This window comes from Chiloscyllium plagiosum, unplaced genomic scaffold (genome assembly GCF_037043375.1).
Source record: "Chiloscyllium plagiosum isolate Xiang-an unplaced genomic scaffold, Cpla_swu_hap1 HiC_scaffold_6, whole genome shotgun sequence".
Lineage (NCBI taxonomy): Eukaryota > Metazoa > Chordata > Chondrichthyes > Orectolobiformes > Hemiscylliidae > Chiloscyllium > Chiloscyllium plagiosum.
Window position 1 is genome coordinate 64,036,587 of NW_028270144.1, and position 18,609 is coordinate 64,055,195.

Below are 18,609 nucleotides of genomic sequence, written 5' to 3' on the forward strand. Positions count from 1 at the left end.
GCAAATTGATATCTTCCTTGCATTCTCCCAAATATCCTCCCATGCCTCTGAAGAAACTTTCACACCCAGCTCTCTTTCCCACATCTTGCAGAGTCGATCAGACTCATCTGAGGTGGCACCCCCCCAATTGGTGATATAGAGTACTGACAGGGAGTGTACTCTTAGCCCTTAGTACCCCTCTTTCTATGTCAGATTTGTAGGGATCAGTCAAAAGTGTGGTCCTTTTTTGAATAAAATCCCTAACTTGAAAAAAACGAAAGAGGACTCTATTAGGTAACTCGTACTTCCATACTAACTGATCAAAAGACATCATTACATCTCCCTCATATAAATCACCCAAACAAGATATACCCCTAGCTGCCCAACATTTAAATCCTGAATCTATCATACCTGGTTGAAAACTCGGCATACCCACTAAAGGTGTAAACAAAGATGTTTTGCCAATATTACCTTCCCTCTCCGAATTGCCCTCCATGCTTTAACAGTATTGATGACTATTGGGTTATGGCAATATTCCCTAACTGTCCTCACCTTGTCCAAAAACAGCAAACTGGTAAGAGGCACCTTGCCTGGGAGACTTTGAGATCTAGCCATATTGAAAGAGGGTCCCCACAAACCCAATCACTTACGTAGGTCAAAAGCGAGCTTAATTGGTAATTTTTAATGTCCGGAAGTTCTACTCCCCCCAGTCTGTGAGGCAACTGCAGTTTGGCTAATTCAATGAGGGGCCGTTTATGGTGCCAGATAAAGGAGCTGAACCAACTGTTCAGTCCCGAGTGTTTGTTTATTGAAAATCAGGGGGAGCATCCGTATAGGGTATAGCAAACGAGGGAGAATATTCATCTTAATAAGTGCTTTCCGACCCAACCATGAGACTGGAAGTGCCTCCCATCTTGTTTAATTTTTTCAAATAATTGAGTAAAATTGGCTTTAAACAGCCAATCCAGAACTGGAGTAATGAATATGCCCAAATACACAAAACCCCCCTGTGACCACCTAAATGGGAATCTATAGTCACTCTCAAGAGTCAACTCTTTCGTAAGACCACCCATAGGCATAGCCTCTGATTTGGCAAAATTAATCTTATACCCTGAAAAAGCGGCAAACGCATGAATGCATTGTATCAGGCAAGGCACTGAAACTGCTGGATTTGTCAAGAAAATTAGAACATCATCTGCATACAGCAAGATCTTATGTAATTTTGACCCCACTTCTGGAGCTGATATATTAAGATCCCCACGAATGGCCTCTGCCAACGGTTCAATCACCAACGTAAAAAGTAATGGTGAAAGGGGACAGCCCTGCCGGCTGCCCCTAGAAATATTAAAATTGCTTGATCGTATCCTGTTGGTAATGACCGCAGCGAGAGGTACACTGTAGAGAACCTTTACCCATCTTATGAAAACTTCGCCCAGACCAAACCGGTCCAGAGTATAGAAAAGGTACGGCCACTCAACTTGGTCAAATGCCTTCTCTGCATCTAAAGAAATCACCAATCCCTGTATTGACTGCTGTTGGCATGCTTGAATTACGTTAAGGAGCCTCCTAACGTTATTGGAGGATCTGCGACCCTTTATGAAGCCCGTCTGATCCTCTTTAATAATAGAAGGTAACACAGTCTCCAGCCTTCATGCAAGAACCTTAGAAAGGATCTTAAAGTAATGAATATGCCCAAATACACAAAACCCCCCTGTGACCACCTAAATGGGAATCTATAGTCACTCTCAAGAGTCAACTCTTTTGTAAGACCACCCATAGGCATAGCCTCTGATTTAGCAAAATTAATCTTATACCCTGAAAAAGCGCCAAACGCATGAATGCATTGTACCAGGCAAGGCACTGAAACTGCTGGATTTGTCAAGAAATTTAGAACGTCATCTGCATACAACGAGATCTTATGTAATTTTGACCCCACTTCTGGAGCTGATATATTAAGATCCCCACGAATGGCCTCTGCCAACGGTTCAATCACCAATGTAAGAAGTAATGCACTGTATCCACATTTAAGACTGAGATGGGCCTTTATGAAGCACAGTCTTCCAGATCCTTCCCTTTTTTTAAGGATAATTGAAATACTGGCCTCTCTCAGAGATGGTGGGAGACAATCTCTGTATGAATCATTAAACACATTCAGCATCGGGCCTGACAGTATACTTATAAATTCCTTCTAGAATTCACTGGGAAGTCCATCAGGACCGGGCGCCTTTCCACTCTGAAGCTGCCTCAGCTTCCTGCACTTCTTGCTCTGATAATGGGGCATTGAGAAAGGACTGTTATTCGGGAGACACACCCGGGAGCTTCAGATCTCTAAAAAGAGATTCCATTTTGGCCTGCCCCTCCTCACAATTCTCAGACTGATATAATTTAGAGTAGAATCTCTGGAACGCCACATTAATCTTTTTAGAATCACGTGTTAGGTTCCCAGACCCTTCCCTAATCACTGTAATGGTTTGTGGGGCACTGCTCTTTCTGGCAAGGTATGCTAAGTATTTGCCTGGCTTGTCACCATGCTCGTATAACCTTTGCTTTGCAAAAGCCAGCTCCTTCTTTGCCGTCTGTGTGAGCACAGAATTTAGTGCAGACCGCAGTGCCGTAATCCTCTGTAGTTTGACCAACGAGGGTCTGTCAAAATAGGCCTTCTCGGCTGCCTTCAACTGTGCTTCAAGGAGACGTTGCTGCTCACCCTTCTGCCGCTTCCTACTTGTGGAATATGAAATAACTAACCCTCTGGCATAAGCTTTGGCAGTTTCCCAGAGAACAGATGATCTATCAACCGAGCCTATGTTGATGCCCAGGAATGCCCGAAATTCCCTAGAGAAATACTCCACAAACTTGCTGTCCATGAGAATAAAGGGGTCCATTCGCCAGTACCTTGAATCCACTGTAACATCCTTAATTTTAACCATGAGGTACACTGGAGCATGATACAGGATGCCACCAGATCCATGGTTATCACAGGGGTCAGAAAAAAATCAATCCTCATGTGACATCTGTGCGGATTGGAGAAAAACGTGAAATCCCTACCTGTAAGGTGGAGACACCTCCAGACGTCCACCAATCCTAATTCCCCACACAAACCCAATAACTGTTTAGTTTGTGCAGAGAGTATCGAGGGACCTTTAGGCAACCTGTCTACTGTGGGGTCAATGGGGCAGTTAAAATCTCCCCCTATAATGATGTGCCGAGACTTGAGACTTATCAGTTTAGAAGAATTTAAGAGGATGAGCTGGGGGACAATAAACATTTAAAATGCCATATTCTTCCCCATTTATCAAGGCTTTAAGAATTACAAACCTCCCGTATGTGTCTTTAACACATTCCAACAATTTAAATGAGAGATTTTCCCTAACCAATATAGCCACTCCCTTACTTCTGGTATTAAATGATGAAAAATAAACTCGGTCAAAGCCAGTCTGCTGTAATTTCAGATGCTCCTTGTCATCCAAATGTGTCCCCTATAACAAAGCAATATCCACCCTCTCCTTTCTAAGACACAAGAGTACCTTCTTCCTCTTAATTGGTGAGTGACTTCCCTTGATATTCCAGGTACATCATTTAATCAAATCATTAGCCATAATAAGACCATAAGACCATAAGACATAGGAGTGGAAGTAAGGCCATTCGGCCCATCGAGTCCACTCCGCCATTCAATCATGGCTGATGCGCATTTCAGCTCCACTTACCAGCGTTCTCCCCGTAGCCCTTAATTCCTCGAGACAACAAGAATCTATCAATCTCGGCCTTGAAGACATTTAGCGTCCCGGCTTCCACTGCACTCCGTGGCAATGAATTCCACAGGCCCACCACTCTCTGGCTGAAGAAATGTCTCCGCATTTCTGTTCTGAAATGACCCCCTGTAATTCTAAGACTGTGTCCACGGGTCCTAGTCTCCTCGTTTAACTGAAACAATTTCCTAGCATCCACCTTTTCCAAGCCATGTATTATTTTGTACGTCTCTATTAAGTCTCCCCTTAATCTTCTAAACTCCAACGAATACAATCCCAGTATCCTCAGCCGTTCCTCATATGTTAGACCTGTCATTCCATGGATCATCCGTGTGAATCTCCGCTGGACACGTTCCAGTGCCAGTATGTCCTTCCTGAGGTGTGGGGACCAAAACTGGACACAGTACTCCAAATGGGGCCTAACCAGAGCTTTATAAAGTCTTAGTAGTACATCTCTGCTTTTATATTCCAACCCTCTCGAGATAAGATACAACATTGCATTCGCTTTCTTAATCACGGACTCAACCTGCATGTTTACCTTTAGAGAATCCTCGACTAGCACTCCCAGATCCCTTTGTGCTTTGGCTTTATTAATTTTCTCACCATTTAGAAAGTAGTCTATGCTTTTATTCTTTTTGCCAAAGTGCAAGACCTCGCACTTGCTCACGTTAAATTCCATCAGCCATTTCCTGGACCACTCTCCCAACCTGTCAAGATCCTTCTGTAGCCTCCCCACTTCCTCAGTACTACCTGCCTGTCCACCTAACTTCGTATCATCGGCAAACTTCGCTAGAATGCCCCCGGTTCCCTCATCCAAATCGTTAATATATAATGCGAACAGCTGTGGCCCCAGCACCGAACCCTGCGGGACACCGCTCGTCACCGGCTGCCATTCTGAAAAAGAACCTTTTATCCCAACTCTCTGCCTTCTGTTAGACAGCCAATCCTCAATCCATCCCAGCAGCTCACCTCGAACACCATGGGCCCTCACCTTGCTCAGCAGCCTCCCGTGTGGCACCTTATCAAAGGCCTTTTGAAAGTCTAGATAGACCACATCCACTGGGTTTCCCTGGTCTAACCTACTTGTTACCTCTTCAAAAAATTGCAACAGGTTTGTCCGGCATGACCTCCCTTTACTAAATCCATGTTGACTTGTTCTAATCAGACTCTGCTCTTCCAAGAATTTAGAAACCTCATCCTTAATGATGGATTCTAGAATTTTACCAACAACTGAGGTTAAGCTGATTGGCCTATAATTTTCCATCTTTTGCCTTGATCCTTTCTTGAACAAGGGGGTTACAACAGCCATCTTCCAATCATCCGGGACCTTTCCTGACTCCAGTGACTCTTGAAAGATCTCAACCAATGCCTCTGCTATTTCCTCAGCCACTTCTCTCAGAACTCTAGGGTGTATCCCATCGGGGCCAAGAGATTTATCAATTTTAAGACTTTTTAACTTTTCTAGCACTATCTCTTTCGTAATGGCAACCATACTCAACTCAGCCCCGTGACACCCTTTAATTTTTGGGATATTACTCATGTCTTCCACTGTGAAGACTGACGCAAAGTACTTGTTAAGTTCTCCTGCTATTTCCTTATCTCCCATCACTAGGCTTCCTGCATCAGTTTGAAGTGGCCCAATGTCTACTTTTGCCTGTCGTTTGTTTCTTATGTACTGAAAGAAACTTTTACTATTATTTCTAATACTACTGGCTAGCCTACCTTCATATTTGATCCTCTCCTTTCTTATTACACTCTTTGTTATCCTCTGTTTGCTTTTGTATCCTTCCCAATCTTCTGATTTCCCACTGTTCTTAGCCACTTTATAGGATCTCTCTTTTTCTTTAATACATTTCCTGACTTCCTTTGTCAGCCAAGGTTGTCTAATCCCTCCCCGGTTAATCTTTCTTTTCTTGGGAATGAACCTCTGTACAGTGTCCTCAATTATACCTACAAACTCCTGCCATTTTTGCTCTACTGTCTTCCCGGTTAGCCTCTGCTTCCAGTCTATTTTAGTCAGTTCCTCTCTCATGCCCTCATAATTACCTTTATTCAACTGTAACACCATTACATCCGATTTTGCCTTCTCCCTTTCAAACTCCAGACTGAACTCTATCATGTTATGGTCGCTACTTCCTAAGGGTTCCCTTACTTTAAGATCTTTTATAGAGTCTGGTTCATTGCAAATCACTCGGTCCAGAATAGCCTGCTCTCTTGTGGGCTCCATGACAAGCTGTTCCAAAAAGCCATCCTGTAAGCATTCCATGAATTCCCTTTCTTTAGATCCACTAACAACATTATTTACCCAGTCCACCTGCATATTGAAGTCTCCCATGATCAATGTAACCTTGCCTTTCTGACATGCCTTCTCTATTTCCCGGTACATGTTGCATCCCTGGTCCTGACCACTGTTAGGAGGTCTATACACAACTCCAATTATGTTTTTTTTGCCTTTGTGGTTCCTCAATTCCACCCACACAGACTCCACATCATCCGACGCTATGTCATTCAATACCATAGATTTAATTTTGTTCTTAACTAACAAGGCAACCCCACCCCCTCTGCCCACCTCTCTGTCTTTTCGAGAGGATGAATCTGAACCACAAATTGCTGAGCTTTAGTGTCACATGATCCACCAAATATAAAAACTACATAAACTAAAACCACTACATTTAACAAACATACAAAATTATTAAAAATAAAAAACAACAAAAACCAGAAAACAAACCAACATATAAAGCGCCAATAGCGCTGAGTAGGGGAACTCACCCCCTGCCCAGAGGGGGCAACTACCCGTCCCGAACTGCCCATAAATAGGCATCTAACCATCTCAACCACCTTCATTTCTCCCAGCTAGAGCCGCATCGCAAACATAAGCTAAAAAGAATAAACACCCCATAGAATATCAATATGAATAAAAAAAACATTCTTTTATATAAAAAAAAGGAATAAATACCCCACCCATCCTTCGGTATGTCCTAACTTATAAATTTAAAATGTACATCTTAACCACTGCCAGACATAGTTTGAACGAAATTATTATCAATAGAGGTAAAAAGAAGGGGAAAAACAAAGCTCCAACCGGATTTCCTCCATTTCTTTTACAGAATGGTAAATGCATACCCAAGCAATGATATTTATACATACTACAATTGTTTAACTTAGGTTAGTTTGTCCACAAAGTCTCTTGCCTTCTCCGATGTGTCAAAGAGATGCACGGATCCATCTAAGGTGATCCGAAGCACTGCCGGATATCTCTGAGTACTGAATCCCAAGCTCCTTCAATCTTCTCTTGACACCATCATACAATTTTCGTTTCTGGATCACCACCGCTGAAAAGTCCTAAAAAACCATGATCTTAGACCCCTCGTAAATTAGGGTCTTTGGATCCTTCCCCTGGAGTCTGGAAGCCTCCATGACTCTCTCCTTATCCCAGTAATGATGGAACCGCACCAGGAAAGGACAAGGGCGTTGACCCCGACCCGACCTCCGTGCTGCGACCCGGTGAGCCCTCTCTACCTTCAATCCTCTCATGCCAGTCTCCAAGTCAAGGAATTTCGGAAGCCAATCTTCAACAAATTCCGCAGGCCGCTCACCTTCCTTACCCTCAGGCAGACCGAATGTTTTTTCTCCTGCCCCTGTTTTCAAGATCATCCACTTGGTCACGCAAATTACGAACCTGCGTCTTCAGGGCTTGGATCTCTTCCTTGAATGAACTGGCATCAGCTTCCACCACTGTGACCCTGTGCTCCACCTCATCCCACCTCTTCTCCAGGTCTCCCAGCTGCTGCTCATGCTTCTGCAGCACGAGAGAGATTGGAGCCAGCTTACCTTCAATCTATTTCCCCAACATCTCGCGAGATTTCGAGAGCTGGTTCATCAGGTCCTGGAGAGTAGTCTGCTCTGAGGCTGCTGCAGGCTGAGCTGCAGGCCGGGCCTCAGATGCTCCTCCTCCCTTTTTAAGCATTTCCGGACAGCTGAAAATACAGATAAGTCAATTTTTAAATGTTTCTTGGGGCTCCACAATCTTTCCAACACCCCAAGAAATCCTGATGACCTGGGTTGGGTGGGTTAAAGGACTGTCCTGCTCCAGCTGCGATGCGAAGCTCTGCAGTGTGATCTTCTCAGATCGCCGCCATCTTAGATCCCCCGAATTTATTTATTTTTAACTTATAAATGTCTCAGATTTCTGTTGTAATTAGAAATAATGAAATGTCTCAAGTTATCCATTCCAGAATGCTTTAGTGTTTCATTTTCTATTAACTGAACTATTTAACTGAACTGTGTCGTTTAACTCCTGTATAAAAGGCTAAGTGTTACACTAATGCTGTCAACAATTTCTTATCTTCATGCTGTGAAAATAGATATTCTTGATATGAGTGCAGGGTGGGGCAAGTTGTTTTAAACAATAAATAGATTGATTGTCTGAAAATATCATACATTTCATTTTGGAGATGTTATTCACTGTAACAGTTATCAAGCCACAACAAATCTAAGAACAATTAAGTGACTGGAAACTTACAAAGATCTTCATATACTTCAAATGCACACGAACCATGTCATCTTTGAAGGTAACTCACTGTTCAGTTACGGTTTTCTCACCAATACCTTATTTCAGTCAATTTTGCCTCGCTCTGTCCTTGTCCTATTGAAGTCGGCTCTGCACCAATTGATTTTTTTTCATAGCCTGGATTGATGGTTGTCATTCTCCATCATCCTGAGCCTTACGGTACAATGACCACTGACTCCTGAGTGTTTCTCCACTGATGCTTGATCCGCTTCTTCCATCTCATTTCAAAGAACCACGTCCAATGGTGCATCCTTTCTTCTTCGACTGGAGACATACTACAGTAGGAAACTGCTGTTTGTAATCTAGGAACACCTGCTCCTTATTGCCCTTTCCACTACCAGTATTCCAGTCTATGTTTGGGTATTTGAGTCCCCCATTATAATTACTCAAATGTTTCCATCGCTCTGAAATTTCCCTGCAGATTTATTCCTTACAAACTTTCCACTAGTTGGCAGACTATAGACTACACCAATCAATGTAATTGTATCTGTTTTGTTCTGTAGCTTTAGTCAAATTGATTCTGTCCTTCAATCCTCTGTGACATCCTCTTTCTCCAGTACTGCAATGCTTTCTAACCAATACTGCAACCACTCCTTTTCTTCCTTCTCTACCTTTTCTGAACACCTTGTACCCAGGAATATTTAACATCCACTCTTGCCTTACTTGAGCCAAGTATTTGTTATCATCATTGCATCACATGGTAATTTACACTTGTAACTCCCCAATTTTATTTGCTGTACTGCATGCGTACACATACACATGCACTCACTCTAATTTGGTCATAATGTCTTTCTCTCTTACTCTGACTTCACCTTTTAACTCTATGCTAGTGTCAGCTGAACCTTCAAATATTTTGCGAACTCTGGTGTTTTCCTTCACTGTTCCCTCTTCATTCCTTCACCCCACAAGTTGCTTTAAAGCTCTCCCAACAACATTAGTAAAATGCCCCACAAGGAACTCAGTTCAATCTCTGATCAAGTACTTTCCAGTTTATAGGTGCCAGCTTCCCCAGAGCCAGTTCCAATGTCCCAGGAAACTAAAGCTCTCTCTCCTGTGCCGTCTTTCCAACCACACATTCAACTGCCTTAACCTCCTACCTCAGTGCTAACTTGCCACTGGGAGCAATCCACAGTTTACTAAATTTGAAGTTCTGCTTGCTAACTTTCTACCTAATTCTTTGAACTCTGATTGCAAGATCACAACCCCTTCTTACCTTAGTCATTGGTATCAATATGGATCATGCCATCTGGTTGCTCACCCTCTCCTGAGGAATGTTCTGCAGGTACTTTATAATATCCTTGACTCTGGCACCAAGGAAGCACATTGGCGACCACAGATATGCCTGTCTGTTCCTGTCTGTCTTTTTCCTTAACTAATTCCCTATCACTATCTCTCCTCCTTTCTTCTTCCTCCTCTCCACTTCCTCCTCTCCAGTACAGCCAAACAGATTGCAGTGCCACAGGCATGTCTCATTTGAAAAGATTAAAGCAGTACAGTGTAAATTTAAAAGGTTAGGTAGAAGGTTTTAAGAAAAACCTTACAATAGTAATCTCTGGTTTATTCGTAATACAAACTCAAATGAGGGAAGGGACGAAAGGATAAAGGAGATAAATGGCTGAAGACCTAGTCCTAGAGATGTACAGACCCTTCGGTCCAATTCGTCCGTGCTGACCAGATACTTTAAATTAATCTAGTCCCATTTACCGGCATTTGGCCCATATCCCTCTCAACCTTTCTTCTTCATGTACCCATCCAGATGCCTTTTAAATGTTGTACTTGTACCAGCCTCCACCAGTTCCTCTGACAGCTCATTTCATACATCCTTTATTTGAAAACGTTGCCCCTTAGGTCCCTTTTTAAATCTTTCCCCTCTCACCCTAAACCTATGTCCTGTAGTTCTGCACTGCCACAACCCAGGGAAAAGGCCTTGTCTATTTACCCTTTTCATGATTTAACCTATCATGACTTTATAAACCTCTAAGGTTACCCCTCAGCCTCCAACACTCCAGGGCAAACAGCCCAGCCTATTCAACCTCTCCCTATAGCTCAAACCCTCCAGCCCTGGCAACATCCTTGTGAATCTTTTTTGAACCCTTTCAAGTTTCACAACACCCATCCAATAGGAGGGAGACCAGAATTGCACACAATATTCCAAAAGTGGCCACACCAATGCCCTGTACAGTTGCAGCATAACCTCTCAACTCCTATATTCAATGCACTGACCAATAAAGAAAGCATACTAAACACCTTCTTCACTATCCTATCACCTGGAGCAGTGTTGGTGCAAAGATGCACCTTGAGAAGAGTGATGTACTCTTCCTGTCGGATGTGAGAGATTAGGGAGAAGTTCCTTGTTACTAATGATTATGTCTGGTTGTGAAACCTTTCAGATTGTATTGATCAGTTGGAACAGCAGATAGAGGCAATGCAGAATTTATAGGAGCTAGGGGTGTGATGGATGGCAGTTATAGGAAGGGAGAAAAGCTGCAGATACAGTCAGGAAGATGGGTTACTGCTTGGAAAGCTAGGGAGGGGCAGGTAGTGCAGGAATCTCCTGTGGCTATCCCCATCTCAAACAAGTACGTTGCTTTGGAAAAAATAGGAGGTGATGGATTCTTGGGAATGTAGCACATACAGGAGACAGTGAAGTCTTCAGTTGCTGGGGATCAGAGTTGAGAGTGTGTTGCTGGAAAAGCACAGCAAGTCAGGCAGCATCCGAGGAGCAGGAAAATCAACAAGGACTCTGGCCTGAAATATCACATAAACAGCCAAGTTTCTGGTACTAAGACTGGCTCTAACATAACGAGAGGTATTGCAGGTTCCAAGCGATTGATTGTGATAGAAGACTCTCTAGTCAGCAGCACAGACAGATGTTTCTGTGCCCACAGCAAGAAATCAGAATGGTATGTTGCTTCCCTGATGCCAGGATTAAGGACATCTCTGAGAGAGTGCAGAATACTCTCAAAGGGGCGTGGGACCAGCAGGAGGTTGTTGTACACATTGGAACTAACAATATAGGAAGGAAAAAGGATGAGATTCTGAAGGGAGAATATAGAAATTTAGGCAGGAATTTATAAAGGTTCTCAAGGGTAGTAGTATCTGGATTTCTCCCAGTTCTGTGAGCTAGTGAGGGTAGGAATAGCAAGATGGAGCAGATGAATACGTGGCTGAGGAGCTCGTGCAGGGGAGAAGGGTTCACATTTTTGGATCATTGGCATCTCTTCTGGTGTAGAAGTGACCTGTATAAGAAGGATGGATTGCATCCGATTTGGAAGGGGACCAGTATACTGGCAGGGAGATTTTCTAGAATTGCTTACTAGTAAGGTGTGGGGATGGGACACAGGGAGATGGTGAGGAAAGAGATCAGTCTGAGACTAGTACAGTTGGGAAAAGGAACAAGTCAAACAGTCAGGGCAGGCAGGAATAAAGCAGAGAATGAGGTATATTGAACTGCATTTATATCAATGCAAGAGGCCAAACAGGGAAGGCAGATGAACTCAGGGCATGGTTAGGAATATGGGACTGGGGTATCATTGCAATTACAGAAATGTGGCTCAGGGGTGAACTAGACTGGCAGCTTAATGTTCCAGGATAGAAGGGGGGGAGGGGGGGGGGGGGGGCAAGAGAGGAAGGGGAGTGGCGTTTTTGAATAGGGATATCATTACGGTTGTATTTAGGGAGTATATTCCTGGGAATACGTCCAGGAAAGTTATTTGGGTGGAACTGAGAAATAAGAAAGGAATGATTACTTTATTGGGATTGTACTATAGACCCCTTAATAGTCAGCGGGAAATTGAGAAACAAATTTGTAAGGAGATCTCAGTTATTTATAAGAATAATAGGGTAGTAATGGTAGGGGATTTTAACTTTCCAAACATAGACTGGGACTGCCATAGTGTTAAGGATTTAGATAGTGAGGAATTTGTTAAGTGTATTCAAGAACATTTTCTGATTCAGTATGTGGATGTAACTATTGGAGAAGATGTAAAACTTGACCTAACTCTTTGGAAGTATGGTAGGGCAAGTGACGGAGGTTTCAGTAGGGGAGCACTTTGGGGCCAGGGACCATAATTAATTAGTTTTCAAATAGCGATGGAAAAGGATAGAGCAGATCAAAAAGTTGAATTTCTAAATTGTGATAGCTACAGGCAAGAACTTTCAAAAGTTGATTGGGTGCAGATGTTCACAGGTAAAGGGACAGCTGGAAAATGGGAAGCCTTCAAAAATGAAATAATGAGAATTGAGAAATAATATGTTCCTGTTAAGGTGAAAGGCAAGGCTGGTAGGTGTAGGGAGTGCTGGATGACTAAAATGATTGAGGTTTTGGTCAAGAAACAGAAGGAAACATATGTCGGGTATTGACAGCAGAGATCGAGTGAATTCTTAGAAGTATAAAAGCAGTGTAAGTATACTTAAGAGGGAAATCAGGAGGGCAAAAAGGGGACAAGAGATAGCTTTGACAAATGGGGTTAAGAAAAATCCAAAGGGATTTTATAAAGATATTAAGGATAAAAAGATAATGAGGGAAAGAATGGGACCCTTCAAAGATCAGCAAGGCAGCCAATATATGGGACCACAGGAGATGGGGCAGATACTAAATGAGTATTTTGCATCATTATTTACTGTGAAGAAGGATGTGGAAGTTACAGAATGTGGTGACATCTTGAAAAATGTCCATATTACAGAGGAGGTGGTGTTGGATGTCTTAAAATGCATAAAGGTAGGTCAACCCCAGGACCTGATCATATGTGTACCCGAGCACTCTTTGGGAAGCTAGAGAAGTGATTGCTGGGCCCATTGCTGAGATATTCGGATTATTGATAGTTACAGGTGAGGTGCTGGAAGACTAGAGGTGGTGCCACTATTTAAAGAAGGTGGTAAGGAAAAGCCAGAGAACTATAGACCAGTGACCCTGACATTGGTGGTGGGCAAGTTGTTGGAGGGAATCCTGAGGGACAGGATTTAAATGTATTTGGAAAGGCAAGGACTGATCAGGAATAGTCAGCATGGCTTTGTGCGTGGGAAATCATGTCTCACAAACGTGATTGAGTTTTTTGAAGAAGTAACGAAAAGGATTGATGAGGGCAGATCTGTGGATGTGATCTATATGGACTTCAGTAAGGCGTTCGACAAGGTTCCTCATGGTAGACTGATTAGCAAGGTTAGATCACATGGAATACAGGGAGAACTAGCCATTTGGATACAGAACTGGCTCGAAGGTAGAAGACACAGGCTGGAGGCCTGTGACCAGTGGTATGCGACATGGATCAGTGCTGGTTCCACTGCTTTTCGTCATATATAAACGACCTGGATATGAACATGGGAGGTATAGTTAGTAAGTTTGCAGATGACACCAAAATTGGAGGTGTTGTGGACCGCGAAAAAGGGTACCTCAGAGTACAATGGGATCTTGATCAGATGGGCCAATAGGCCGAGGAGTGGCAAATTTAGTTGCATTTTGGAAAGGCAAATCAGGGCAAGTCTTATACACTTAATGGTAAGGTTCTGGGAAGTGTTACTGAACGATGAGACCTTGGAGTGCAGGTTCATTGTTCCTGTTCAAGGATTCAGGTTTCTGGACAATTCGAATGTCTTTTGGGATAGAAAAGATGTGACAAAAAGGATAGGTGTGACCTTAACTGGAAAGGGGCCAATATGTTAACAGGGAGGTTTGCTCATTCCATTAAGGAAGACTTTACACTGAGAGAGCGGTGGAGTCGAGAAATTCTAAGCAGTATAAGTAAGAAGATTGATGGGTAAGTTTCTGAATGTGAAGAGAGCACATCAATTAGAAATGAGAGACAAGGGAGAGTCAGAGTATGTAGTAACTCTGAAGAACTAAATTGCATTTATTTCAATGCAAGGGGTCTTACAGGCAAGGCTGATGAACTTAAGGCATATTTGAGAATGTAGGATGGGATATCACAGATATTACAGAAATTTGTCTGAGAGATGGACAGGTCTGGCAGCTCAGTGTTCTGCGTTTTAGATGCTGTAGGAAGGATAGGAAAGGAGAGAAGAAAGTAGGGTGTTGGGGGAGAGTGGTGTTTTTGATTAAGGAATACATTTCTCCTATAACTTGAGAAGATAATTCTGAAGAATTGTCCAGCGAAAATATGTTGGCAGAAATTAGAAGTAAGAAAGCAAAGGTCATCTTGATGGGATTATACTGTAGGCCTCCAATAGTAAGAGAGAAATTGAAGAAACAGATATGGAGAGAGATCTCAGATATATGTAAGCATTATAAGGTTGTAATAATGCGGGATTTTAATTGACTAGGGCTACCATAGTGGTAAAGGTTTGAATGGTGAAGAATTTGTTGACTGTGTTCAAGAAGATTTTCTTGAACAGTATATGGTGCTCCTCCTAAAGGAGGAGCAATAAGAATGGGCAAGTGACTGACATAAAAATAGGAGAGCAGTTTGGGTCACATGATCATAATTCCATTAGATTCAAAATGGTAAGAAACTATCAAAAGTTGCCTGAAATAAACTGTTCATGGGTAAAGGAACAACTTATAAGTGGGAGGCTTTCAAGAGTGTAATGACGAGACTTCAGAGGCATTATGTTCCTATTAGAGAGAAGGTGAAGACTGACACAGCATCAGGAGGTGGAGAAGTCAATGTTTCGTGTGTAACCCTTCTTCAGAATTGCAGGTGGGTGTAAGGGGAGCTGCAGGTAAAGGTGGTGGGGGTGGGGGGGCATGGGGTAAGTGGGGTAGTGAGGTAGGGATAGGTGAACACAGGTGGAGGGTACGACCTGGTCGGTCGATGGGAGGAATGAATCTGGTTGGTAGCTGAAAGGAAGGATCAATCAGAGGAATGGAAGGGAGGGGGAGGGGCTGGGAAGCAGGCCTGGGGATGGGAAGGGAGGTTATTTGAAATTGGAGACCTCAACGTTGACTTCTCTGGGCTGTTGGCTGCTCAGGCGGAAGCTGAAACGGTGTTCCTCCAATTTGCAGTCTGATTCATATTGACAATGGAGGAGGCCAAGAATGGTCATGTCAGAAAGGGAGTGGGAAGGGGAATTATAATGGGCGCTGACTGGGAGTTCTGGTAGGCCCCTGCTGGCTGGCTGAGATGCTTGAAGAAATGTGTCCTGAGTTTGCATTTGGTCTCCCCAATGTAGAGAAGACCACATCAGGAGTACTGGATGCAGTAAACTAGGTTGGAGGAGATGCACAAGAACCTCTGTCTCATCTGGAAGCACTGTTTGGGGCCCTGGATGGAGGTGAGGGGTGTGATGTCCTGGCTGATTTTGCATCATTTACGGTTAGAGGAGAAGGTAATTGGGGATTCGGGGGGTTGGTGGGGAGAGTGGCTCAATCTAAGGATTGGCTCAGGGAACGGTCCTTGCGGAAGGCAGAGAGAGGCAGTGAGAAGATGTTCTTGGTGGTGGGGTCTAATTGGAGTTGGCGGAAGTGTTTAAGGAAGAATAAGAGAGAATCTTACTTTCGGTATAGATAACTTGGTTCAATCAAATTAATGCTAAGTGTTTAGGGCATTCTTAAGAAAGAAATTAGGAAGGCAAAGAGGGGATATGACATAGCTTTGGCAGATACGGTTAAGGATAATCAAAAGAGTTTCTACAAATACGTTAAGTGCAAGAGGTTGACTAGAAATATGGTAGGGCCCCTGAAAGATAAAGGAGGTCATCTTTGTGTTGAACCACAGAGATGGGAGAGCTACTAAATTAATATTTCACGTCAGTTTTTACTGTGGAGAAGGAAATGGATTCTTACGAATGTAGAAAAATAATTTTTGATGTTTTAAAACAGATCACATTACAGAAGAAGTAGTTTAGAGTTCTTGGACAATATAAAGGGACCTGATCTAATATGAAAACAGAACATGGAAAATAAGGGAAAAAATTGCAAGACCCCTTGCAGTAATATTTGCATCATCTATTACTATGGGTGAGGTGCCTAATGACTAGACAGTAACTAATGTTGTAAGGATGTTCTGAAGATGTGAGTGTACTGTACCTTTAAGATAGTTAAAAGCTAGCAGAACTAACTGACAGCATCAAGTGTTCTGAATAAGATGTGGTGTAACATGTGGTCCAGCAGCTAGGGTAGCTGGTTTCTTGGAGAAAAAAAAAAGAAATAGGCCAATCAGTTTAAATTATGCCTCCCACTCAAAAAAACCAACATTTATATTGACAATATAAAGGCCAACGACACCATCCAATGCTTTGGAGGTATAAGACTGGGGAAAATTGAACAGTTGGAACAGAACGATCAAAAGACCAACAGATGTAGGGTGCTAGTAAGAACTCTGAGAGGTACCTGTCCAGAGAAGGAATTTGCACAGAGAAAAAAAAAATCAACACCGACCTGGACAGCATATCTACAGAGGAAGATAAGACAGCTGGCTGGTTTTAAAATTTGAAAGTTTTGGTAAATCTCACTCAGGAGTGGGGGTGGAGATTTATTAGAATAGTGTTATAGAAGGGAAAGTAAAAGAGTTGTGAATAGTTGTTGGTTATTTATTCTCTGTTATATTTTAAGAAATAAAGTTGTTAATTTTTACTTTAAATAGTTCTTGGCCCCTCGGATTTTCACAGATTACTGCACGGGATAAATCTTTTTTGTTTCTGGTTTTAAATTAAGCAGGAGAGTTTACTCCGTGTCGTAACAAGGAGAAATAGGGGAAACTATAGACCTGTGGGTAAATTGTTGGGGGTAATTATAAAAGATAGGATTTATGGATATTGAAAGAAGCAAAAATTGATTAGGGATGGTCAGCATGGTTTTGTGCAGGGAAAATTGTGTCTGACAAACTTGATTGAGCGTTTTGAGAAAGTTACCAAAAAGATTCAGGGCAGAGCAGTAGATTTTGTTTACTTAGACTTTAGTAAAGCATTCATCAAAGTTCCGCATAGTAGCCTAATTAGTAAAGTTAGGCCACATGGGATTCAATGTGAGCTTGCCAATTGGATACATAATTGGCTTAATGGCAGGATGTTCGGACTTGAGGCCTGTCACTAACCGTGTTCCACGGGGATTGGTTCTGGGTCCTCTTTTTTTTTGTTTGTCTTTTATTTCAATGATTTGGATGTGAATAAAGAAAGCATGGTTAGTAAGTTTGCAGACGACACCATAATTTATGACATAGTAGACAGTAAAGAAGTTTTCTAAGATTACAAAGGGATCTTGATGAAATGGGTGAATAGGTTGAGAAATGGCAGCTAGAGTTAGAGCAATGTGAGGTATTGCATTTTGGTACAAGAAACAAGAGTAATGCTTATACAATTCATGGTAGGGCCTTGGGTAGTATTGTAGAACAGAGAGTCGTAGGCGTGCAGGTACATTATTCTTTGAAGTTTGCATCACATATAGACTATGGTTTAAAAAGTCATTTAGCATGCTTGCCTTTGTTGCTCAGTGCTTTGAGTATAGGAGTTCGAAAGTCATGCTGAGGTTGTACAGGATATTGGTGAGGCCTTTTCTGGAATACTGTGTCCAGTTCTGGTCGCCCAGTTATAGGAAGGATATTATTAAACTAGTGAGGGTTCAGAACAGATTTACCAGGATGTTGCTGGGTATAGAAGGTTTGACGTGTAACGTTTTGCTGGATAGCTGGGACATTTTTTTCACTGGAGTATGGGGAAATTGAGAGGTGACCTTGGAAGTTTATAAAATAATGAGACATATAGATCGAGTTAATGGTAGTTGTCTTTTCCCTAAGATGGGCAATTTCAAGACTAGGGGGCACATTCTTAGGGTGAGAGAAGGAAGATTCTAAAAAGACATGAGAGGCAAATGTTTTATGCAGAGCATGATTCACATGTGGATTGAACTTCCTGAGGAATTGGAAATATTAGTACAATTACGTTTATAAGACATTTGGATCAGCACATGAATGGGAAAGGTTTGGAGGGATGTGGGCTCGGAGCAGGCAAATAGGACTAGTTTAGGTTTGGGATTATGTTTTGGTTGAACCGAAGGGTCTATTTTTGTGCTACGTGACTCTATGGACTCACTTGAGAAACCAAACCGTTTCTGAGCGGAACCCCGCAATTGCTGTGCTACTTGTCTGAATCTCTTAGACTGTGCAGTGGTCTCCCATTCCCTTTCTTCAGGTACTTAAGCTGTGGTGTGATCACCTTTCTAAACATGCTATCCATGAACTCTCAGGCTTACGATGTACCTTTCTGGGCTGAAAGCACTTCCTACACATATGGTCATTTAGGACACTACTAGGCTACATGATTTCCCATACATTACAGGCTACATATTCAACTTGACTAATCTGTGCCGCCATGCCTTAAGCTTAAACTTACTTAAGTTTTACCTCCTGACTTAGTCTTAAC

The 18,609-nt window shown here is 42.5% G+C and overlaps 1 protein-coding gene across 9 annotated transcripts in view; it reads left to right on the top strand.

Annotated features, from left to right (window-relative positions):
• The window catches only part of dlg2 (discs, large homolog 2 (Drosophila)), a 1,025,979-nt gene that overhangs the window by 247,483 nt on the left and 759,887 nt on the right, over positions 1-18,609 (top strand). The gene's annotated exons all lie outside the window — the stretch shown is intronic.